The sequence below is a fragment of the Taudactylus pleione genome, unplaced genomic scaffold, assembly GCF_031769625.1.
Source record: "Taudactylus pleione unplaced genomic scaffold, aTauple2 ptg000848l, whole genome shotgun sequence".
In the NCBI taxonomy this organism is placed as follows: Eukaryota; Metazoa; Chordata; class Amphibia; order Anura; family Myobatrachidae; genus Taudactylus; species Taudactylus pleione.
In genome coordinates, this window is record NW_028285250.1 from 704196 (window position 1) to 731320 (window position 27125).

The 27125-nt window shown below is 42.3% G+C and overlaps 1 protein-coding gene across 1 annotated transcript in view; it reads right to left on the minus strand.

Moving 5' to 3' along the window:
• Positions 1-14604, minus strand: part of CXCR5 (C-X-C motif chemokine receptor 5) — a 70091-nt gene extending 55487 nt beyond the window's left edge. Inside the window, exon 1 of the mRNA XM_088458736.1 lies at positions 14399-14604. The gene's annotated coding sequence lies outside the window, so the exon portion shown is untranslated. The remainder of the gene's footprint in view (positions 1-14398) is intronic.
• Positions 14605-27125: the final 12521 nt, after the last annotated feature.

Sequence of the window (27125 nt, forward strand, 5' to 3'; positions counted from 1 at the left end):
GGCAGTGTTTGAACTCACTTCACAGGTGACTACTTTGATGGGTTTCAGCAATATGCACTACACGGAAAGTATTTTCCACTGAGCTTGAGTAAGGTACGGTCCCCCTCCTCTTCTTATGTCATACTTTGTTGTGTAGCTTTGGATGGCTTTTTGCTGTTTCTCCATTCGCTCAAGCATATAAAGGGTGGAGTTCCACCTCGCAACTACCTCTTGCTTCAGCTGGTGACAGGGCAAATTCAATACATCTTGCAGGTGCTGCAATCTTCAACATGCACCTGCTGAATGGCGAAAATGCCCAGAAATTTTGCGGGCCATGAAGAGCATCTCCTGCACAGCCCTGTCATTTTTAAATAAAATTTGCACCACCAAGTTAATAGTGTGAGCAAAACATGGAACATGTTGGAATTCACCCAGTTGTAATGCTCTCACAATATTGGTGGCATTATCAGAAATCACAAATGCGGAGGAGAGTCCAAGTGGGGTAAGCCATTTTGCAATGACTTCCCTGAGTTTTTCTAAGAGGTTGTCAGCAGTATGCCTCTTAGTGAAACCGGTTATTTACAGAGTAGCCTGCTTTTGAATAAGCTGCTTTTTCTTAGATGCTGCTGCTGTTGGTGCCGATGAAGGAAATATACCCACCCAGAGGGCTGTTACAGACATGTAATCTTGCATTTGCCCTGTTGCACTTGTCCACATATATGTGAACAGTGGGTACAATGGCATTTTGGAGGACACTAATTAAGTTTTTTTAATGTCCCTGTACAGGCTGGGAATTGCTTTTCTAGTGAAGTGGAACCTAGATGGGATTTGGTAGCGGGGACAGAGGACCTCAATTAACTGTCTAAAACCCACTGCACTAAGGGCAGATATCAGACGCCCATCTAATACCAGTATAGATGTTATGGCGTCAGTGATCTGCTGTGCAGCTGAGTGACTGCTGTCGTACTTGCTCCCCCTTGCAAAGGATTGTTTAACAGTCAATTGTTTTTTAGAACTACTACTAGTAGTCTTCCTGGTCCCCTTCTAGGATGAAGATCCACTCCCAGCAGTAGCAGCAGCAGCAGGCATAGTGCTCAAGGATTCTTCTGAGGAATACAGGATAGGGGAGGACTGAGTTAGCCTTATCAAATTGGATGCAGGACTTCTTCCGATCATGATTGAGGATATTGTTTTTGAAGGTGTTGCTGGTGAAGATGACAGGTGCTTGGATGTAGCAGAGAGAAGGGAGCTAGCTGACATTGGACTGCTTGTTGTTACTTTTTTAGCCAAAGTTTCTGAATTTTGCAAACACTTTTGATGGATGCACAGTAGATGACGTAACAGGAAGGAGGTTCCTAGATGGTTAGGGTCCCTACCTCTACTTACTCTGGCATGACAACGGTTACAGATGGCTTGACAATTGTTGTCCAGATTTGGGTAGAAATTATTCCACACATAAGAAGTAGATATTTTATTTTATGCCCAGGCATGACAATGGGCTTTGCCTTATCACGGACAGCAACTGTTTCCACTGGGGCCTGATTTACACAAACAACATCCTCATCAACAACATCCTCATCATCAGCATCCTCATCATCAACATCCTTATTAGCATCAGCTACACAAATATCCTCCTCATCCTTGTGCACTTCCACAGAAGCATCCTCAATTTCTATGTCCGCCTGTTGACTTGTGCTGCTCATCCCCACATTTGCAGAGGATGTACAAGTTGTGGAAGGAGGCTCTTCTTTGAGTACAGTTTTACACTTAGACTCTCCTCAGGGATTTGTGACATTTCTTTGCGAACAATTGATTCCTGTGCCTTAACAATTGTAATTATTTTGAAACATCTACAGGGAGAAGGGCTTACATCATCATAAGAGGCAGAATCAAGAGTCATAAATAAAGGCCAAGGCCTTAGCCTTTCCTTGCCACTTCATGTGGTGAAAGGCATTTTGCCAATTTTATGTCTTTCTACAGCTAACTTTCCCTTTGATGTTATTTTTTTAAATAAAAAGATTGGTTCTTTGATTTTAGATGTCCTGACTTAAGCCCTGTATGCCCTTGGGCATCGGCTTTAGTAAATGACATAGACAAACTAGTATCGTCATGACTGGTGGCACTCCAGCCCTAGTATGTGGTTCCTGCTCTCCTCTCAACTGATCGTTCTCCATATCAAGAAACATGAATGAAGTGGGTTACAGCACACACATCAGTTTGTACCAATTTTAAATATTACACTGCGGAATCAATGACCTACAGTGTCACAATATTTTTATGAATAAGAAAAGAATAACACACTTCGCTACCACTTACAGTGTCACAATATTTTTTATGAATAAGAAAAGAATATCACGCTATGCTACCACTTACAGTGACAAGATTTTTTGAGTAAAACACTGCGCTACTACTTACAGTGTCACAATATTTTTTATGAGTAAAACACTGCGCTACCACTTACAGTGTCACAATATTTTTTATGAGTAAAACACTGCGCTACCACTTACAGTGTCACAATATTTTTTATGAATAAGAAAAACACACTGCGCTACGACTTATAGTGTCACAACACGTGGATGACAAACTGCGGTGTGGTCGGCAGGGTCACCGAACAATATTTTTTTTTACACTGGGGAAGAGCACCCCTGGACAAAGCAACAGCCCCTTGATGAACAACACAGCACCCCTTTATGGACAAAAAGCACCCCTGCAGAGTGTGGATGGACCACCTGCAGAGTCACAAGTACGTGGATGATAATCTGACCGGCAGTGTCACCGAGCAATAATAGCGTAACTAGCACACACACACACACACAAAAAAAGAACTTTTATTTTTTATTTTTTGTGGAATGATAATTATTAATTTTAATGAAGTTTTTATTTTTTTTTACACTGGGGAAAAGCACCCCTGGATGACACAGCACCCCTTTATGTACTGCAGCCCTAGCCCCTTGATGGACAGGACAACACAGCAGCACCCCTATATGTACTGCAGCTCCCCTTTAAGTACTGCAGCCCCAAGCCCTTTATGGACAACACAGCAGCAGCCCTTTATGTACTGCAGCCCCTTGATTGACAGGACAACAAGGCCACAGCAGCACCCCCCCCCCTCTATGTACTGCAGCCCCAGTCCCTTTATGGACAACACAGCAGCAGCTCTACAGTTACTGCAGCACCCCCCCTTTATGTACTGCAGCCCCAGCCCGACAACACTGCACCCTTGAAGAGACAGAGCAGGACAGAGCACGTCTGTTCTCTGTATACTATCCATAGCCGGAGTGAAAATGGCGCCGATCACCGGGACCTTTATAGAATCCAAAACCCATGAGTATCCGACATTGGGATGATGACGTTTTGCCTAGTTTTGGATTCCGAGTTAGGCGGGAAAACCCGAGCCGGACTCGGATCCGACTCGGAATTGTAATGTTCGGGTGGGAAACGGACCCGCTCATTTCTAATATAAATATATGTTAATGTCAGTTGATAAATCTAGAAATGTTGGGGACATTTATTGTATCAAAACATCAAGTTACAGTGTAACTGCACTAACGTGTGCTGTCCCTGCCTCTTCCATGCTGAGTCTGGTGAGTGTTTTGAATGATTTCTTGTGAGGACTTGGCCCTGGAGTTATTCATTGATGAGTGCTGCTTGAATTACTAACTACACATATTTATAGGCTTACCATACTATCCCTTCAAACCGGGATGCTCATGAATTACTCATGAGGTTCTGTGGCTGATAAAAACCAGATGAAGTGCAGACTTGACTCAGAGCCACAAAACCTGTGCAATTCATAATGTGTCCTGGTTTAAAAGGGATAGTATGGTAAGTATATATATATATATATATATATATATATATATATATATATATCAATATTCTGTGAAAAATCCAAGCGCCTAATAGTGAGCAAATATTAAATAAATAACGTGAAAGGTGATGGTAGGCGTGTTAGAAAAACAAATTAGCTTAATCAGACTGTCTTTGGTCACCTAACCAACCATAATTCATGGTACATGAAAAGAAAGATAAGGCACAACATCGTGTGTAATGTTTTAGCACTGCATAGGTAAGGATTACTGTAATCTCTGGAGTTTAGGAACTACAGCAAGTTCCCCATATTTATATAGCACTCCAAAGAGCTCATATATATAAAACACAATTTTATTTAACAAAATCCACGAATAAATGCAGGTAAAAAACGTACAAGAAGTAAAATATGTGAAAGCTTATCTGTCCATGATAAAAGGGTCCAGGATAGCGGACCCTTTTTATCTATTTTTTATTTAAAAAATCCAGATCCAAAACCAAAACACTTGAGGGTGGTTTGCAAAACCAGATCCAGATCCAAAACCTTGAAGGAGATACAGATCCAAAACCAAAACACGAGGGTTGGCGCACATCCCTAAGATATATATATATATATATATATATATATATACATAAATCACTGATCCACGGCGCTCACCATTCCTAGATTTGGGGTGCAACATGGTATGTGACCACATTGTTTAAATAGAAATCACAGGGGCTCTGCACTCACCATAATAACAACAATAGTAATAATAATAATAATAAACTGTGGGGTTTTGGTACATGAATTGATCAATGCATTTAAGCTTGCAGTCCCCGACAAGGGACCCCACTTTACTGCAAGTCCCCGCTCTATTGCTCAGAATAATATGGACATAGCCATCACTTTAGTGTTAAACTCAAGAGTGTGCTATCAAGGTTTAAAGCTCACAGCAACTTTGATTTAAATGTGAGACAGTCACCAAGCACACCTGTTGCAAAGCACCTAGGAAAACAGCTGACACAAGCTAGATTAAGCAGTTTAAAAGGGGTGCATGAGAAAATGTGATCACAAAATGATTAATTAAAAAAAATTAATCAAATAAACAAAAATCACTGATTCACGGCACTCACCATTCCTAGATGTGGGGTGCAACATGGTATGTGATCACATTGTTTAAATAGAAATCACAGGGGCTCTGCACTCACCATAATAACAACAATAATAATAATAATAATAATAATAATAAACAGTGGGGTTTTGGTGCAGAGCCCCTGTGATTTCTATATATATATATAACATGAACGGTGGATCTCGGATGAAAAAATCAATCTCAGGCAGGTAAGTAAGTATGCTCCAACGTTTCGGAGTACTGTTTACTCCTCCATCTTCAAAGTACAATAATTTACAATACATAAATCCACTTACTTTATAGCACCTTCACCACACCACGTGTCACGCGGCTCCAAGCTGCCGGCAACTTCCAGAGGGATGGCGCTCACATGTGACGTCATCTCCCCGTGCCCGTAACCATGGAGACCGCTGTTTGTAAACATAGACTAGACACTTGCTTGAAGTTGTGTATAACATCATCAGTGCAGCACATCTATACAGGATTTTCACTGTTGCATAACAGTGTTGTTGTTTTTTAAAAAAAAATTTTGATTATTTTGTTTGGATGACTGCATGTGATGGCTGAAGGACATGATGACAACTTGGATAAGGCATTTGAGGCCATTAATATTGCTATATTGACACAGGGGAGCACTGTCATGTTTTCAGACTCTGAAGCCAAGTCCATTCTATGTAAGGACCAATTTAGTGATGACAATGCAACCAAGCCGTTACAAAGTCTCTACCGTGAATGGTTAAAATTAAAATAACGCAAAATTGACTTCTACTATCATGGAGTCACTATTAGGGCTCTATTTATTAACATTATTTTTTACTAAAATAAAGTGAAAAAGGGTGTTTTCACACCCTTTTCACATTATTTTAGTTTCACCTGTAGTTATTACAGGGCAATTGGAGTAGAATTAGTAAAATTCTACTCCAACCCCTAAGTATCATTTATTTTTAGTAAAGCAGATCGCACTTCCCATAATTGTAATGGGAAATGTGATCCGACCAGATTTACTAAAAATAAATTGTAAAAAAATACCGGGGGAAGCCCTGTGATAATAACGTCACCTGGAGGTTGCGTTATCCAGGGTCTCCCCCGGTTACCGGGCACCCACTCTGCTCTAACGGGGAGAGCAGAGGCGGGAGCCGGTACCAGTAATCAGCTATGTGGTCTAAACAGACCGCAAGCTGATTGCTGAAAAAAAAATAAAAAAAAAATTGAAACATTTTTTTTTACTTACCTTACTCCAAGGACCGGTGATCGGGCCTCCGGTGATGGCTCCTCCCCGGTCAGCTGGTCTCCCACAGTGCACTGCGGCCCGGTCATCAGGTGATCGGGCCCCAGTGCAGTATGGGAGATCACCTGATCGGGAAGCCCGGAGAAGATCACCGGAGGCCAGGAGGATGCAGGTAAGTGTAATGAAGGGAGGGGGGGTCGCGGGGGTCCGCGATTGCGGGGGTGGGGCTTAGCGTCGGTGGGGGGTAGCAGCGACGGTGGGTCGGCGCATGCGCGGGCTCTTAGTCGCGGTATTTTTTCCGAAAATACCGCGACTAGAGTGCGGATGGGATCCGCAGGGACAGAGCTTTATCGCAAGCTCTGTCCCTGTAAGGGATTTATGGTAAATCCCTGTGATATTGCCTGAATTCGCAATGCGAATTCACTCGGTAATATCAAACTACAATCTGCATTCAATATGCGGATTGTAGTAAATAGAGCCCTTAGTGACTATTACAAACAGAAGCATATCCCGCTTCTGAACACTGTTCCACTATAGGGCGATACAGTTTGAATTTTTGTAAAAAATGGATTTCAGTTCTGAACAAGTGCAGTTATGACTTAATGTTACCTGTTATAGAAGAGGCAAAGAGGGGATTGTCGATTATAAGAGACAAAATTGAAGTGTCTGTAAACACGCATAAACCCACATTTGAGGCTGATACTAATAATTCCTGACTGGATAAATTGAGTAAACTAGTTTCAGAATATAAGCATGACTTAATCCAGTTCAAAAAAACTTAAAATGACAAAAGTAACAGCCGATTATGAGCACAATCGGGTCTACAATTGGATACATGGTGGACGTAATGAATACCAACGTTCCAATAAACGAGCAAGCAGGAGTCCCAGGGAAAATTGGGTCATGTCTCCATACAGTTATTCCACTAGTGACTCTGACAGTGCTCAGCATAAGGACAAACGCGATGGTATCCCTTTATGGGAAAGTGGTGGCAATTTGGTGCCCTAGACGGGGCACCAGTGGACGCGGTTGAAAAAAAGAGCAGGGAGACCGCCCCTGACAAGGAGGAAATAGTGTTTAATCTATCTTCTCACCCGTTAACTGAGCTAGAAACTTCTGTTTTGAGTCGTGGACTTTCCTTTGTACCAACAGGCAAATTTGATGAATTAAGGTGGTAAATTGAAAAATATCAATTTAATCATCAACTTAAGATACAAGAGTTTTTTTCATATCTCTAAAGCACCACCATCCATAAAAAATCAGGCCTCTGATATACCTTTACAATTACGTAAATATTGGGCAGATCACGGTTTGACCCGATTTTAAATAATGCTGCAATTAAGACCTTTTTATGCATGGCTAATTTCTGATGTACATAAGAGTGTATCTGTGGGTGACATAATGTCCAAACCCCACAGCAACTTCACCGCAGGCGAGTGGAAAACATTAAAAGATCTTGCATCTTACTCTAATATTGTTATTCGTCCTGCGGATAGGGGAGGTGCTGTGGTGGTACAGGACTTATCACAATACAAGGCCGACATCGAGAGACAACTATCTAACACTGAAGTATATAGAGTATTCGACACTGACCCTTCCCCTATGTTTAAGCAAGCACTAAGAAAAATATTGATTATGGCTACAGATCGAGGTGTTATTTCTCAAGAGCTGTATATGGCTTTAATTCCGGAATACCCTATCACTCAATACTATATCCTGTGCCTAAGATACACAAGAGCCTGGACAATCCCACGGGCAGGCCGATTATTTCAGCCCGGGGATCATTGTTCCAGGCTACTTCAGTGTATCTTGACGCTATTCTTCAGCCATGTGTGATGGAACACCCCAGATTTTTACTCGACACAACTAAGTTTTTGAACAGTTTTAATAATCTGGGTAAGGTTCTGAATAACAGTATTCTATGTAGCATAGACATTAATAGCTTATATACAGTTCTTCCAAACAATGATGGCTTAAGAGTGGTACGTAAATTGATTTTGGAAAGTAAAGTATATTCTGATCCAGATGTGGAATTGATTCATGACCTATTGGAGATGATCTTCACATGTAATTTTTTCCTGTAAGATGGAAAGTTATACTTATAGCTCGTTGGTTGTGCGATGGGGTCCAATGTGGCCCCATCATACGCCAATGTGTACATGTTTATGGTAGAGGAGGACATCTTCTTTAATGAGGTCTATGTATCTGACAGGATTTTGTTCTATGTCATATACATAGACAATATCTTTTTAATGTGGTCGGGTACAATGGATGATCTTGTTAAGTTTATTGAGAAACACAATGGATCTAATAGCCCTGGTAAATTTACATTTTGTGCTGATTTTGAATGTGTCAATTATTTGGATGTACAAGTTTTTATCTATGATGGAGTAATATCTACTACTTTATACAGCAAACCCACCGATAGAAATTCAATTCTATATTATAATAGCTTTCACCCCAAATCAAGTAAACTGGGTTTGCCTTATTCCCAGTTTATTAGGGCACGCAGAATCTGTAGTAATGATCTATCTGCAAAAAAACATATGGAGACCATGAAGTTGAAATTTCTTGCGCGAGGGTATGAGCCCACTATATTGGAAGCAGCTTTGCAAAAAGCTTTGGCTACACCGCGTGATCAGTTGTTAAGATCTAAAGAAGTGAGTCCAGTGACTAAACACAAAAGGATGCTTTGGGTCAATCACTTAAATACACAGTGATAAAATTAAAAGAGCTACGAAGAAACACTGGCCCATCATTACCTCAGATCATGAACTAAAACTACAAAATAGTGGAGTCATGCCCTTCTATACACGGGGTCATAACATCAGGGACTGGCTAGTCAGGACAGATATTACAGGCCTTGATGTTGTTGCTAGCAGCCACTTTTTATGACCCAAAATTGGGTGCTTTAAATGCCTGAATTGCCTGACATGTTAGTATTTAACAGTTAGTGATAGCTTCTGTCACCCATATAGTGGTAAAAGATTTACCATCAGATACAGGGTTACCTGCACTACTAGATATATAGCTTATCTTCTCACTTTCTCATGCGGCCTTGCTTATGTGGGAAAAATAGGACACTCAGGGAATGTATGGCATTGCACCAGTCAGCCTTCCATGCCACCATTTCTGTGGGCAACAGTGACCAGCCGGTGGCACGCCATTTTGCAAAGGCTGGCTATAGTGTGGCTGCCACGAAGTATATTATTGTTGATCATATCCCTAAACCAGGGGTTCCCAACCATGGTCCTCAAGGCACACTAACAGTCCAGGTTTTATGGATAGCCATACTTGAGCACAAGTGACTTGCAGTAATTAGTGCCTCAGTTATTTTGATTCTGCCCTAAACAAACACGGGGTGGTGATAAGTCCCTAAAATTATTGCAGTTTTAAACATGGTGGATTCAACGACTTGAGACTACAGCACCGAGGGGCCTTAATGAGGGCTTAGGACTGCATTGTTTCTTATAAAAGTACACTTATCATGGTTGGTGCTGTCGTGCTAATAATTGGCCTGATAGGTATAGAAGGAGTACTATATAGGATTGGCTATTTTAATAATATATGGTGCTGAATTTTTTTTTCTTTTTTATGTCTCATTTTTGTTTATTCTATTTTGTTTTTTTTATTTATTCACTCTTTGTGTTATCAGTTGTTGTGCATATGCATTATTTAATGGAGCCAATTAATTTGAGATATTGTATATCATGAACTGATTACCCGATATGTAATTATGCTATATCTGTCAGAGATCAGTGCACTAAGTCTATGTTTACAAACAGCGGTCTCCATGGTTACAGGCACGGGGAGATGACGCCACATGTGAGCGCCAACCCTCTGGAAGTTGCCTGAAGCTTGGAGCCGCGTGACACGTGGTGTGGTGAAGGTGCTATAAAGTAAGTAGATTTATGTATTGTAAAGTATTGTACCTTGAAGATGGAGTAGTAAACAGTACTCTGAAACGTTGGAGCCTACTTACCTTCCTGAGATTGATTTTTTCACCCGAGAGCCGCCGTTCGCGTTATATATTACTGGGGCTTCAGCTGAGGTCCTAACATGTAGGGCAACAGGGACTTTCTGTGTTCAATTATTGGAGTGCCGCCCACAGGGGAGTAGTGAGGGTGGCTCCAGAGGACCACCTGCTCCAGGTGCCTGCTCTGGCCAGGGCGCTGGAGATGAGCCATTCCGAGGAAGTAATTACAGTAATTAGTGCCTCAGTTATTTTGATTCTGCCCTAAACAAACAAGGTGTGGTGATAGGTCTCTAAAATTATTGCAGTGTTAAACATGGCAGATTCACCGACTTGAGACTACAGCACCGAGAGGCCTTAATGAGGGCTTAGGACTGCATTGTTTCTTATAAAAGTACACTTATCATGGTTGGTGCTGTCATGCTAATAATTGGCCTGATAGGTATAGAAGGAGTACTATATAGGATTGGCTATTTTAATAATATATGGTGCTGAATTTTTTTTTCTTTTTTATGTCTCATTTTTGTTTATTCTATTTTGTTTTTTTTATTTATTCACTCTTTGTGTTATCAGTTGTTGTGCATATGCATTATTTAATGGAGCCAATTAATTTGAGATATTGTATATCATGAACTGATTACCCGATATGTAATTATGCTATATCTGTCAGAGATCAGTGCACTAACTCTATGTTTACAAACAGCGGTCTCCATGGTTACGGGCACGGGGAGATGACGTCACATGTGAGCGCCAACCCTCTGGAAGTTGCCTGAAGCTTGGAGTCGCGTGACACGTGGTGTGGTGAAGGTGCTATAAAGTAAGTAGAATTATGTATTGTAAATTATTGTACCTTGAAGATGGAGTAGTAAACAGTACTCTGAAACGTTGGAGCCTACTTACCTTCCTGAGATTGATTTTTTCACCTGAGAGCCGCCGTTCGCGTTATATATTACTGGGGCTTCAGCTGAGGTCCTAACATGGAGGGCAACAGGGACTTTCTGTGTTCAATTATTGGAGTGCCGCCCCCAGGGGAGTAGTGAGGGTGGCTCCAGAGGAGCACCTGCTCCAGGTGCCAGCTCTGGCCAGGCCGCTGGAGATCAGCCATTCCGAGGAAGTAATTACAGTAAGTGCCTCAGTTATTTCGATTCTGCCCTAAACAAACAAGGGGTGGTGATAGGTCTCTAAAATTATTGCAGTGTTAAACATGGCGGATTCACCGACTTGAGACTACGGCACCGAGAGGCCTTAATGAGGGCTTAGGACTGCATTGTTTCTTATAAAAGTACACTTATCATGGTTGGTGCTGTCATGCTAATAATTGGCCTGATAGGTATAGAAGGAGTACTATATAGGATTGGCTATTTTAATAATATATGGTGCTGATTTTTTTTTTCTTTTTCATGTCTCATTTTTGTTTATTCTATTTTTTTTTTTTCATTTATTCACTCTTTGTGTTATCAGTTGTTGTGCATATGCATTATTTAATGGAGCCAATTAATTTGAGATATTGTATATCATGAACTGATTACCCGATATGTAATTATGCTATATCTGTCAGAGATCAGTGCACTAAGTCTATGTTTACAAACAGCGGTCTCCATGTTTACGGGCACGGGAGATGACGTCACATGTGAGCACCAACCCTCTGGAAGTTGCCTGAAGCTTGGAGCCGCGTGACACGTGGTGTGGTGAAGGTGCTATAAAGTAAGTAGATTTATGTATTGTAAATTATTGTACCTTGAAGATGGAGTAGTAAACAGTACTCTGAAACGTTAGAGCCTACTTACCTTCCTGAGATTGATTTTTTTCAACCGAGAGCCGCCGTTCGCGTTATATATTACTGGGGCTTCAGCTGAGGTCCTAACATGGAGGGCAACAGGGACTTTCTGTGTTCAATTATTGGAGTGCTGCCCCTAGGGGAGTAGTGAGGGTGGCTCCAGAGGAGCACCTGCTCCAGGCGCCTGCTCTGGCCAGGGCGCTGGAGATCAGCCATTCCGAGGAAGGGCAGAGCATCTGCTGAGCTGAGCGTGAAACACATAAAGACATCAGTGCTTCCAGAAAAGGGGCATGGTGTGGTCGGTGCGACGCTTGTGGCTTCGCCCTCACCACGCCCCAGCAAGGATGCGCTGATCTCTATATAAGGCATAATGTGAATAAGGGGCACCACTATGGCATGATGTGAACTATGGACATTACTGTGGCATAATATGAAATGTGGGGACTACTGTTTAGCATAATGTGAAAAAATAGCCCAAACCGTGGCATAACGCAAATTAATGGGTACTAATGTGGGCATAACGTGCATTGTGGCCATTATTTTATAACATAATATGAATAAGGGGCACTACTGTGGCGTAACATGAATAAAAGAGACTACTGTGTGGCCTACTTTGAATAAGGGGCACTACTGTGTGGTATAACGTGAATTGTGGGCACTACGGTGTGGTTTATTTTTAATTGGTGGAATTACTTTAGTGGGTTGGAATACATCTAGCCCTCCATGTCCCAGTTTGATACTGCCCCTAATGTTTATTTTTATTTCCCTTTCATTTGCCCCTACATGCTGGACACGTCCCTTACCTGGCACACTAGGGAGGTGGGGGCGCGGTAGCACACACATGCTCCGAGCACCATGGCTAAATGCTACACACCTGGCCGCCCCATTGGACATATATATATATATATATATACACCCACTGCATACTGTGGAGATCTGACCCCGTTGCCCTCCATCATGGAGATGATGGTAACCACTATCTTCTACACAAAGTCACACAACCGGCGGCACTCAGGGATTTTAAATCTGAGTGCCATTAATTGTGTGACTTATATATATATATATATATATATATATATATAAATATATATATATATATTTATATAAAAAAATCATACAATCTCAGCACTCCCTTACTTTTCAAACTGTAAATACAGGGAATGTTGGTTCCAAAATATTGCAATAATTTGTCCAGCTAGCCAATCATGTCACGGTCTCCCCTTCTCGCCAGTCCCTAAACTCACTCTCAAAAATAAGAGCTTTGCTCTGCCACATTTGGTTCCAGATAATACACAGATTTTAAATGCAAATTATTATAAGTATAGGTCCTGGTTTAAAGAGACAGAACCACACCCAGGCATGTCAATTAATTAGGACCTGGGAATAAACTGACAAAGTTTGTCGTAAATTTGAAAAGCAGGTGCCCTAGCAAGTGTGCCTACAATTTTTTACATAAATAGCAGGCTTAATCCGCGGCACTCAGACATCTAGCGTGCCCTTGGCATGTGACCACAAAATTTACATTAAAAAAAAAATCATACAAACTCCAGCCACGGGGGAGGGGGGAGGATTAGGTTTAGGGCTCCCGGGGGGGACTTAGGGTTAGGCACCCCCCCGGGGAGGTTAGGGTTAGGCTAGGGGGAGGGAGGGTTAGGGTTAGGCACCCCCGGGGGGGATTTAGGGTTAGGCACCCCCCCAGGGGATTTAGGATTAGGTGGCGGGGAAGGGGGGGTTAGGTTTAGGCACTTATAGGGGGGATTAGGGTTAGGCACTGGGGGGAAGGTTAGGGTTAGGCACCCCTAAGGAGGGTTAGGGTTAGGGGAGGGAATTAGGTTAGTGAATACTTACCTTAGGGACGATCGGGATTTTCACCCATGTCAGGCAGCCGCTATCGGGATTCCAACCACCGGACATGCGTCCGACGGTAAATCATACCGATTCCATGGGAAGACCTGGACGTGGTTGGCCAACTGAACAAATTATTGCAATATTTTGGAACTAACATTCCTTACAGTTTGACATTCCCACAGTGACAATGCTGGAAGGTACAGTAAAATTCTAGACAGGCGTCTAGAATTAGACTGAAAATAGAAATTACATATGTGTGAAACCACACGTGTCAAAAAACGGGACTGCGCTCCGTGGGTGGTATACAAATCTCAGCGTATATCAGTGAATGAGTCTGAAGCAATCTGATCAAACTGTTATGTATTGTATTTATTGATAGTGACAATCACAAATATATGTGATGGGTAAGAATAGATAGGTAAAGGGAACACAAGGGGGAGGTGATAAGGGATATGTGATAGACTGGTATATGTAGAGAAATCAGGGATATGAACCGTTCAGTAACTGGCAGAAGTACGCTAACAGAGGGAAGGTGTCCCACACCCCACTGTACCTAACGAAAACAACCAAAGTAAAAAAAAGTCAATGTCCACTCCAAATGTATATTCAAACAGACTAAGCAGTGGTCTGTTTAAGGTCTATGTAATAAATTCCTGGTGAGGCCTCACGTTGTGATAAACAGAAAGCTGGTCCTGCTCCTGTCCTGTTCCAAGGTCCCCGTCTCCTCTTTGCTGCCGTTGGTAGGGCCGTATTCTGGTAGCTGCTGCTGATGCAGCTACAGGCTTGGTCTCTGCAGTGTCCGGAAGCCAAATCCCGTGCAGTGCCGTAATCTCGCGAGAGATCGCGGGCTGTAGGGGACCTGCCGGCTCTGGGCTACTGCACGCTCAACTATTAGATTAATAAGAGTGACATACTGAGTAATGAAAACAGATGGTTTAATGTATCATGTGACAAACATGTCCATGGTTATAGATCATGATACGTGAATAAATAGAGCTTAGTGGAATAATGCAATGGATAAATGTACAGTAGGATGATCTGTATAGAATGAGATGAAGGAGATACAGATGTCAAACTGGACTGATATGATAGAGCACCTAACTTTGAAGATGCATAATATTGTAAATGAGCTAATAATACTAATTCCATCCATTAAACCTTCCCGTTGAATGTCATACCTGCATCTATTTGGATAGAAGCTTATTCTGCGGATATCTCTATACTAATAAATCAAGGCAAATTCACCCTGATTATATATGGGATATAGCAAGTGTGTGGATGCTCAATAATGGATTAATGGATGTCAGAAGACATCTGTGTAGAGGCTGGTACAAAAATGGTGACTTAGATTAATGTGCTCAGCCTGTGATGATTGCTTTTATTTCATTGTCCAAATTGAGTCCATGCGGGGTTAAGGTCTTAAGTTCCATTATCCATTTAAGTTCTTCTCTGTTCATTTTTTTATCGTAATTACCTCCTCTCCAGTTCTTTTTAACTTGTTTAATCCCTATATAGCACATACCAGTGGGGTCTTGATTATGTTGATCTTTAAAATGCTTGGATAAACTGTGAGATTCTAGCCCCTTCCTGATATTTCTAATGTGTTCAGATATTCTGACTTTTAGTTTCCTGTCGTCCTTCCTACATATTGTTGTCCACAATGACATGTCACAAGGTAAATGACCCCCATGCTGTTGCATGTGAGATGATCTTTAATCTCGTATGTTGTCTGTCTCTGATTAGAACTGAAAGAGCATCTTTTCTTTGTGGATTGTGGGTTTAGTTTGCAAAATTGACATGTTCCACAATAATAGAAGCCTGAGTCTAGTGTACTGCCCTGGAGTGTCTTCTGAATTGTTGTTTTGTTTTTCATGTGATTATGTACCAATTTTTGTTTCAAGTCTGGTGCTCTTCTAAAAATCACCTGTGGTTTGAGTGGAAGAAGATCAATTAGGGTGTCGTCTTCAAGGAGAATGTGCCAGTGCTTATGAATGATTTTATTTATGCGTTTGTGGTCCTTACTGTATTGAGTAATGAACGGAGTATTGGGTTTCTTCTGTGTACTGGACTTATCTTTATATATCAGCAATGACTCTCTGTTGTCTGATTCTGCTTGCTCAAAAGCATATTGTACTTTATCTTGTCTGTATCCTTTGTCTATGAATTGTTGTTTCATCACTAATCCCTGTTTATGATAGTCTGATAGTTGGCTACAGTTCCTCCTGACTCTTTTGAACTGGCCTAAGGGGATGTTACTCAACCAATTTGGCTGGTGCCAGCTCATAGACAATATATAACTACTGACGTCTACTGTCTTCTGATATGTTCTTGTACCAATTTTGTCCTGTTCTATATATATCGTGATATCTAGGAAATTGACTTCTGATTTACAGTAATGAGTGGTGAAGCTAAGGTTATTGGTATTTTGATTTATGTGACTGAGGAATTGATTTAACTTACTTTCATCACCTTGCCAGATGAACAGCATGTCGTTTATGTACCAACGCCAGAGGACTAGGTTTGCCCCGAATTCGTGCTCTGACCAGATGTTAAGGTCCTCCCACCTGCTAAGAAACAGGTTAGCATAACTCGGGGCAAACCTAGTCCCCATCGCTGTCCCTGTGTCTTGTCTGTAGAATCATCCTTCAAACCAGAAATAATTATGTTTGAGTATGAACATGATGCAATCAGTTATGAAATCAACCTGTTCTTTACCCATTTCTGGATCTTGTTCTAAATAATGTTTAACTGCATCTGTTCCCTGCTGATGATCAATAACGGTGTAAAGTGAAGTTATGTCACTTGTACATAACCAATAATCAGCATGCCAGTCAAATGTCTGTAGCGACCTGAGAATATCTGTGGTATCTCTTATATGTGATTTCTGCTTTTGTACATGAATCTGTAAAAATGAGTCTATGTATTTTGACAAATTGCTGGTCAGTGAATCTATGCCCGATATAATAGGGCGATCTGGTGGCTTATTGATGTTTTTATGAATTTTTGGTAAATAGTATATAACTGGAACTATTGGATAATGGTTATCTAGAAACTTGTGTTCTTTTTCCGTAAGGATACCTTGGTCACGACCTTCTTTTAGCAGTTTACGGAGTTTAACTTGATAATGTCCAGTGGGGTCTGTTGATAAAATGGTATAAGTCTTTGTGTCACTCAGTAATCTATTGCATTCTGTAATATAATCTTGTCTTTCTAGTAAAACCAATCCCCCTCCCTTATCTGCTGGCTTGATCATTAGGTTACTATTGTTACTAATATCTTTAAGGGCCTTTCTTTCCTTCCTGTTGAGGTTCATGGTTTTCGGCTTTAGTTGTGTGTCTAACTTTTCAATGTCTTTGCTCACTAATTTCTTAAAGGTCTCTATTAGGGGCCCTTTCATGTGTGTGGGATGGAAGGTGGCTTTAAATCAGTGTGTTTAAACTTGTTAAGTGATGGATCGGTACGTAGACATGGATTCTTGCTGAAGTATTTAGCTAATGTTAGTTTTCTTGTAAAACGATGTCAATCTAAATATGTCTCGAATTTGTTCAGACCTGTTGTTGGTGCAAACTTCAAACCTTTATCAAGTAAAGTGATATGTTCCTTCTCCAGTGTTGTACTGCTGAGGTTGAAAATACCTGTTCCTATATTATTACCCTTTGATGTTCCTAATGGTCCTTGTTTTTTTGATGTTTTGCCTGTCCCTCCTCTGCATCCCCTTCTAACTCGTCTAGTTTCCTTTTTGTTTGTGGTGTCTGTAATCCTCCGCAGGCCAGAACGCCTGCTTCCAGATCTAAAAAATGTGTCCCCCATGTTTGTGTGGTGGCAATATTTACATAAGATTTTCCTGCCTCTCTGGTAAGAGTTGGACTGGGCTCTTTATCTATATTTTTCGTGCGGATGGTCACTCCAAAATCAATAGATTGCCTTGCTAAATGGTCATATTCTGTGTCTTCACAGATACTGTATGTGGAGAAACTTGTGTCGTTGGTTGTATCTAGATCCAAGTTGGTGTCTATATCTATCTCTTTATTTAGTCGTTGATCTATGTTACTAGTATTACTGTCTTTACGGTGTATTCTCGTCATATATTGTTGATATGTCAAATGTAATTTTTTGTAAATCGGAGTTCCAGATGTACATAAACGACATGCTGTTCATCTGGCAAGGTGATGAAAGTAAGTTAAATCAATTCCTCAGTCACATAAATCAAAATACCAATAACCTTAGCTTCACCACTCATTACTGTAAATCAGAAGTCAATTTCCTAGATATCACGATATATATAGAACAGGACAAAATTGGTACAAGAACATATCAGAAGACAGTAGACGTCAATAGTTATATATTGTCTAGCAGCGGGCACCAGCCAAATTGGTTGAGTAACATCCCCTTAGGCCAGTTCAAAAGAGTCAGGAGGAACTGTAGCCAACTATCAGACTATCATAGACAGGGATTAGTGATGAAACAACAATTCATAGACAAAGGATACAGACAAGATAAAGTACAATATGCTTTTGAGCAAGCAGAATCAGACAACAGAGAGTCATTGCTGATATATAAAGATAAGTCCAGTACACAGAAGAAACCCAATACTCCGTTCATTACTCAATACAGTAAGGACCACAAACGCATAAATAATATCATTCATAAGCACTGGCACATTCTCCTTGAAGACGACACCCTAAATAATCTTCTCCCACTCAAACCACAGGTGATTTTTAGAAGAGCACCAGATTTGAAACAAAAATTGGTACATAATCACATGAAAAACAAAACAACAATTCAGAAGACACTCCAGGGCAGTACACTAGACTCAGGCTTCTATTATTGTGGAACATGTCAATTTTGCAAACTAAACCCACAATCCACAAAGAAAAGATGCTCTTTCAGTTCTAATCGGAGACAGACAACATACGAGATTAAAGATCATCTCACATGCAACAGCATGGGGGTCATTTACCTTGTGACATGTCATTGTGGACAACAATATGTAGGAAGGACGACAAGGAAACTAAAAGTCAGAATATCTGAACACATTAGAAATATCAGGAAGGGGCTAGAATCTCACAGTTTATCCAAGCATTTTAAAGATCAACATAATCAAGACCCCACTGGTATGTGCTATATAGGGATTAAACAAGTTAAAAAGAACTGGAGAGGAGGTAATTACGATAAAAAAATGAACAGAGAAGAACTTAAATGGATAATGGAACTTAAGACCTTAACCCCGCATGGACTCAATTTGGACAACGAAATAAAAGCAATCATCACAGGCTGAGCACATTAATCTAAGTCATCATTTTTGTACCAGCCTCTACACAGATGTCTTCTGACATCCATTAATCCATTATTGAGCATCCACACACTTGCTATATCCCATATATAATCAGGGTGAATTTGCCTTGATTTATTAGTATAGAGATATCCGCAGAATAAGCTTCTATCCAAATAGATGCAGGTATGGCATTCAACGGGAAGCTTTAATGGATGGAATTAGTATTATTAGCTCATTTACAATATTACGCATCTTCAAAGTTAGGTGCTCTATCATATCAGTCCAGTTTGACATCTGTATCTCCTTCATCTCATTCTATACAGATCATCCTACTGTACATTTATCCATTGCATTATTCCACTAAGCTCTATTTATTCACGTATCATGATCTATAACCATGGACATGTTTGTCACATGATACATTAAACCATCTGTTTTCATTACTCAGTATGTCACTCTTATTAATCTAACCTACACAATATTAGGTTTGCTTACATTTAGTTAATCCACTACGGCTAATACAGTCCAATAGATCCCCCTTCTCTTATGAGGATGGATCTCTCCCTTTATCATCACATTCAGTAACTATGGCAACGTTTTGTGTATCCAGTGACGTGGGTCCGCATCATAGACCAAGCCCGCTCATTTTACTTTAAATTCCACCTCCAAGATGGCGCCGACCACTACTCCCTAAGGAAGGCTTATGAGAAGCCGACACGCGTAGGAGCAAGGAGAAATAGAGAAGCACCACATTCTCCATCACCACCGTGCACTCACGCCCCCTCTAGCTGCCTAGTCTCCTCATCTTTTTGGCGAGTTGAGCGTGCAGTAGCCCAGAGCCGGCAGGTCCCCTACAGCCCGCGATCTCTCGCGAGATTACGGCACTGCACGGGATTTGGCTTCCGGACACTGCAGAGACCAAGCCTGTAGCTGCATCAGCAGCAGCTACCAGAATACGGCCCTACCAACGGCAGCAAAGAGGAGACGGGGACCTTGGAACAGGACAGGAGCAGGACCAGCTTTCTGTTTATCACAACGTGAGGCCTCACCAGGAATTTATTACATAGACCTTAAACAGACCACTGCTTAGTCTGTTTGAATATACATTTGGAGTGGACATTGACTTTTTTTTACTTTGGTTGTTTTCGTTAGGTACAGTGGGGTGTGGGACACCTTCCCTCTGTTAGCGTACTTCTGCCAGTTACTGAACGGTTCATATCCCTGATTTCTCTACATATACCAGTCTATCACATATCCCTTATCACCTCCCCCTTGTGTTCCCTTTACCTATCTATTCTTACCCATCACATATATTTGTGATTGTCACTATCAATAAATACAATACATAACAGTTTGATCAGATTGCTTCAGACTCATTCACTGATATACGCTGAGATTTGTATACCACCCACGGAGCGCATTATTGTCTAGAATTAGACGCCTGTCATTTAACCCTCGCCGGGATAAAGCAGTCGGGAAGCCGGCTGTCGGGATTAGGTCCGCCGGCTTCCCGACTGCATACCCTTCCCATCTGGCCAGTCCCTACGCTGACTCTCTAAAATATGAGCTTTGCTCTGCCACATTTGTTATAGCTAACACACAGATTTTAAATGCAAATTATGCAATAGGCTTAGCTGGGCTAGTTTGGGGGTGTCCTGCACTCTGGATTTGAACCCCAGTATGTTAGGGACCTACCCTAAAGAGGTTACCTGGATATAGTGGGTAGGCCCATAACCTTGGCCATGATTATGCTAAAAACCTCTATGGATTGCAAAATTTTATTGCATTTATATATTATTAGTAATTTGGAGATGTATACCAGATAGGGGCCCTGTCAAAATGTTACAATATGACCCACACAGTTCTGGCTATGCTCCTGATGGCTTGTTCCAATGTAAGATCAAAAAACCAACCTAAAATATAGATAATCTAAAACAGATCATGTAGAAATAATATAAAAAAATTCGCCATTCCTGAATATATGCTACACAACAAACTTCTACATCTATGTGTAATTTGAATACCATTACAGCTACAGTACTGCATCCTCTGAAACATCTACAAATATTCATGGAATGAGCTCAAGTGGGATCACACAACAAAATCTTGAAACGAGATCTCATCCTATAATGGCTACAATTTTGAAAATCTCATAAATATATTGTTTTTTGCACACTTTGATTTGTTCATCCTGCATGCATTATGTAACTGCAGCAATTATCCACTTGATGCTACATCCTCCTTCCTAATGCCCTATACCCTTATGAAAGTATGTGGCACACGCTGCTATACTGCAGTGCATTCTAACCGGGTCTGGTTGATAGCAGGCTCCTGTCTGCGGCTCTGTGACATGCAGGCTTCCATTTTGTAATCTTGGCTGCAGCAAATCACAAACCTGTAAACTCCAGACAGCTGACTGGGCTGTAACCAGTCATGGAGCACCTTTACACAGGTGGGCTATTTAAACCAGCCTCTACCACTGTTTCAGTGCAGGAACTTTGGGGTGATTCAGACCCGGACGCAAAACAGCGCACTTTCTGCGATCACTTGGCAAGGCTTAAGGATGCCCTCCATGTCTTAGAGAGCGACGGCAGTGCAGACGCACGCCGGACTAAAGACGCCCCCTTTTCCTTCGCAGCACACGTCATCTACAGGAAGTGTATGTAATATCAGTAACATCGAGAGCCATCGGAGCTGCTCATAGCCCTTGTGGTAGACCGTACCCTGCCGCAAGCACTGTGATCACTGCAGGCTGAAATCAACCAGGTGACGTGTACAATGACGCCTCCATGCTAATTATGCACACCCATGAAACGCCGTTAGAACACATAGGCACGCCTGCGTTCACACATCCACACCCCCGTTTTCAGACACCATCCCCTGACATCAACCTCAAACGGCACTATCTGTCACTGAAATTAGCGCTCAGTCTGTGTATTACGAGCGCACGATTCCTGATCAAAGTGACTGGCTTGCACACTGCGACGCATATGCAGATGGGCGACTATCGGACATAGCGTGCATTCGCGGCTTAGCATCTGGGTCTGAATCAGGCCCTTTATCTTTCTGTGGAAACCTGATCTTTGGCTGCTGGATGTCCAGTTTCTTAATCTACTGGTGCTGTTCATCCAGTCTCCCTGTTTATTAGTTGGGATTCTTCTGGGCTACATCATGTGCCATTGACTTTTGTGCCTTGTGCCTCCTGAGTCTCCAAAATCTATACTTCCCAGTATATCATCAGTTTGCCTGTGCCTCCTATCTCATGCCTCCATTCTTGTCCAGTTTATGGCACGTATTCAATTAGCCGCAAAGAGTCGGAATCCGTGAAAAAGTATCGCCGATTGCGACTTTTCACCAGGCGGAAACTTATCTCTGTATTCAATTGCAATCACTTTTCGCGTACACGAAAACTCAATGGAATGTAATAGGCGAAAAAGATTTGCCTCTGAATAGTGAGTAAAAAAGTGCAAAATTGCTATTTTGGGGTGCAAAGGTGGGGAAACCACTCAGCCCCCCTAAGGGATAACTGCACAAAAACAAAAATAAAAAAAGTGAGGAACACCTCAAAAAAGCACTTTGAAAAAGGGGTGGAAAAAGTGCAAAGTGGGGGTACAAATGTAAAAACTAGCAAAATAATCTTTTGGGGGGTCTGCAAGTAGGGGTGAGGTGTTTTTTGGATTGCAGATGCTTGCTTCAGGTGCGTTTTTTAAGTTTTTTTAAACTTTACTTTAGCGACTTTAAACCATGCTTGCACCCATTTTCAAGTACCCCAAATTTGACAGGACAACTTATTTTCACCCAAAAAACCTACTTAATGCTATTCTTCACCACATGTGCAAAGACGCTAATTAGAAGAAATTGACACACCTTAAGTACCCCAAATAGCTTTATTAGGGCTATTCGGGGGCATGTACATTGATCCCCAATGTTAGTGCATATTTTAGGGGGTGTCAGGCTGATTTCCCCAATTGTGACAGAACTTTTCGCCTGGTTTGAATTCGCCGGGTTGCTTTTTCGCGTCTTTTGGAATTTAATACGGCGAATAGCGGGGGCACGAATGAAAAGTTTTTGCGGCCAAAACACGCGAAGTCCGCAAAAAGTACGGCATGCGAAAAAGTATCGCGGGTACGGATCTAATTGAATACGGGCCCATATCGGAACTGGTCAGCAGTTTTGGCTACTAGTTCATATTTTATTCATTAATCAATCTCACCTAATGATAATCCAGAGGGCCGCAAACTGACTTGCGGTGGCTCTTGGTGAAAACTGGCAGGTCTGTTAATCTCTGCGCCTCTGAGCTACTAGTGCCAAAACCTGGGTAGACGTCAATGGAGCACAGTTAAGAACGACGTTAACAAATTCTTCAGATAGATGTAATTTTTTGCAGATAAAAACAGTAAAGTAACTCCTAACCTGAAAGCAGGAGATAGAGGGCCTTATTCAGACTCGGTCGCAAGCGCTGAGCGCTCGCAACTGGGTCGATGTTTGCCCACTGGGCATGCGCACGTCGGAGCCGGCTCCGACGTGCGCATGCGCGAGACCCGGCTAGCGACGGGCGCTCCGTCACTATGGGTCTCGCACCAAAGGGGGCGAGCTGTTGATGGTGACTGACAGCTTGCCCCGTTTGGGAGGCGAGCAGGGGGGGTGGCCGGCCAAACGGAGGCGTTCCCAATGGAACACTTGCCGTTTGGGGGTGGCCCCACTGACATCAGCAATGATGTCAGTGGGGAGCTTTCTGCTCGATCAGAGCAGGAAGCTCCCTGGGGCTTGCGCTTGCCAAGACCCAATCTTAGGGTCTCGTCGCAAGCCCTGATGGTCGCGATGGTCCTGACCATCGCGACCATCAACATGGTCGCTCGCTAGAGCTGTGGGTGGTAACCCACAGCTTAGCTAGCGACCAGGAGGCCGCACTTCACACCACAAGCGGCCACACTCATTCAGAGCAACCGCTTGTATCTAGCGATCGACTCTGAATGAGGGCCAGAGTTTGGTTTTCCACACGGAATCTATATCTTTGAATTCCTTCTATGAAGTTTGCACCTTGTTATATTGGTCTAGGAGTCATTAATCTTGTCTCCTATATACTCCAACTGCTATCTTCTTTATGGATTCATTATGGAAGTCATTTCATATGTCTTTTCTCAAGCCACTGTTCATAAATCTTTTTTTCCATTCCAAATTTAGATTCCGACAAATATCCAGACTCAACATGAAGAATTTGAGGTCTAGCAAATTCTTGATTCTCGGAACTCTAAAATCAAGCTACAACGTTTGATTAACTGGAAGGGATACGGTCCAGAGGAGAGAACTTGGGCCGATGCCACTAATATCCATTCACCAATATTGATCCCTAATAGGGCCGACGGACCGCAGCACATTCTTACTGTGTATGGCCAGCAGTGGCATAACTAAGGGAGGTCGGGCGGGGTACGTGCCCTGGGCACCATCAGACCAGCGGCACGGGGGGTGCCACCGGCCAATGTCCTGGTCACTGGTTACTGTATAAAGACCACTACTGGGGGGCACTGTATATTGGGCACTACATAAGGGGCACTACCGGGGGCACTATATTGGGGGCACTGTATAAGGGGCACTATATATTGGGCACTACAGGGGGCACTGAATAAGGGGCACTATATATTGGGCAGTACAGGGGGCACTGCATAATGTACACTGTATATGGGGCACTATATATTGGGCACTACTGGGGGCATTGCATAAGGGGCACTACTGGGGGCACTACATAATGTGCACTATAACGGGGCATTGCATAAGGGGCACTACTACTGGAGATATTGCATAATGGGCACTACTACAGGTGGCATTGCATGAGTGGCTCTACTACTAGGGGCACTGCATAATGGGCAATACAACAGGGGGCACTTTATAAGGGGCACTACTACTGGGGGCATTAAGGTGCATATGGAATGGAAAGGAATGGTCCCAGAATGATGAGAAATGGTGGTGTGTCATGTTGACACGTCCCCATTTTCCAGTGACCACACCCCTTGTGGCATGTGGCCACACCCATTTTTCATCACGCACACATCTTGCCCTGGGCTCCAAATACCCTAGTTACACCACTGACAGCCAGGTGCAGGCTCATGTCTGCTCTTCACTCGCTGGTAGCGGCTCCATAAAATACTGGCTACCATCTTGGAAACTCTGCCAGTTGGCCACAGTAAATCGTAATTCTGCAAACTCCAGTCATCTGAATGAGCTTTGACCAATCATGGAGTGGGCTATTTTATCCTGTCTGTGCTTCTATTTTCTGAATATTTCTGTTGGGAACCTGATCTTGATCTCTTGGATCTCCAATTACTGCAATCCTGGTGCTGTTCGTCCAGTTTCCCTGTATAATGGTTGGGATTCTTCCAGGTTACCTCCAGTTTCACTGACTGCTGATAACTGCCTTGTGCCTCCTAAGCCTCTAACTTCTGAAAACCCTAGGAAGAGCTCCGGTCACCACTCCACTCCTTGTATTATATCCTCAGTTTGCTCGTGCCTCCTACCTCGTGCCTCTATTTTCCCACCTTAAGCCTGTTGTTCAGTTTATTTCAGCACTGCTCAGCTGTTTTATCTTCCAGTCCATATTTTCTTCCCTAAATGATCTCACCCAATGCTAACTCAGAGGGTCTCTACCTGTGGGCTCATGGCAGTCCCACCTTGTGGCGGTTCTTGGTGAAAACCGAAATAGACCACCTCTGGTTCCACTATCTCCTAATGCAGAGTGATAGTATGCTATTATCCACCTGCTCAGTTATCATGGGTTTTCACTTTGTAACAGAAACAGCAAATCATCAGGGATACAAAGCAGCTCGCAATCTGCAGGAAATATGTTGTATCGCAGGAGACACATCTTACTACAAATGAAAAATAAATAACTTTGGTATGAACTAGATTGCTAATATTCCCCAGCAATGGATAGAAAGGGTGTAGTCTCAATATTAACTGAGATATTTCATTTGAATTCCTGTATCAATTTACAGAACGTGAAGTAGAAGTAAAGTAGTTCTAGTAATAAGAAAAGGTTTGGGGTGCAGAGATGTCTCATGGGACGGTGACACTTGGTATGGCACCTCAGACCTGTTCCGTGTGCTAGATGCATGCACATGCTAAAGGAGGAATGAGCATGTGCCCGCAGGACTTCAGCTTGGGTAGTAATGGCTTATTAATGGTTGCTGTAATACCAGAGCATAAATGGGCATAAATCTTGTCTAACAACTAAGCAATAAAATTAGAACCACAGGCCAGGTTCATTATTAATGCTGCGAATGGAGTACTGTAACTGAGAAATGATAAAAGATCCTCTGGCAAGCAAATCGGCAGCAGCACAGCACACATAACAAAATTACTGGTGTAGGGTACAGAAAACAGACTATGACAAGAGGTGGAAAACACAGCAATACAGATAATACCAAGTGTGAAATAATAGAAGTAATAAAAACGCAAACTTTTTTAATATAAAAGGCTAAGGGGTCTATGTACATATGATCGCAATTATTTTGTATTCATCTCACCGGGAATATTTTAATTTTCAATGAAAATATCCCAGCTATGTACTACGGGGAACTCGCAGGGACAGCGGATGCAGTAACCTCAATCCCTGCGAGTTATATCCCCGGCATTTAGGAGAAGTCTTTCACAGAAGTGAAAGACTTCCCCGGGGGAAGCTGACACTGCACATGCGCACAGCGTCAGCTTCCGGGGCCGGCCAGGGGCTGTGGGGGAGAGATCGAAAGATCTCTCTCCTGCCCCTGGAGCCCCCATAGACTTATAGTAGTTTATACCATCTGAAGAAGCTTTTTGGAGTTTAGTGCATAGGGGTCAGATTGTAGTCCCCATTGACAATAATGGGGACTGCGATCTGAAGTGCTAAATAGACGAAGTCCCGGGTCCATGACCCTGATCTTACAAGGGTCGGCCTGAGACATGGGAATTTCCCAAATCTTAAGTCTGAAAGGGGTATCACCGGTGCAGGAGAAATGGCAAGGCAGGTATTTTAAGGCTAAGAAGCCAATGCAGTGGAGTTTGAATTCCGGCCTTTTCCTAATGCATAATCAGCAGCATCTGAGTCAGTCCAGGGGAGGAGAGAAGCTGCCTGTGTTAAATTGGGTACA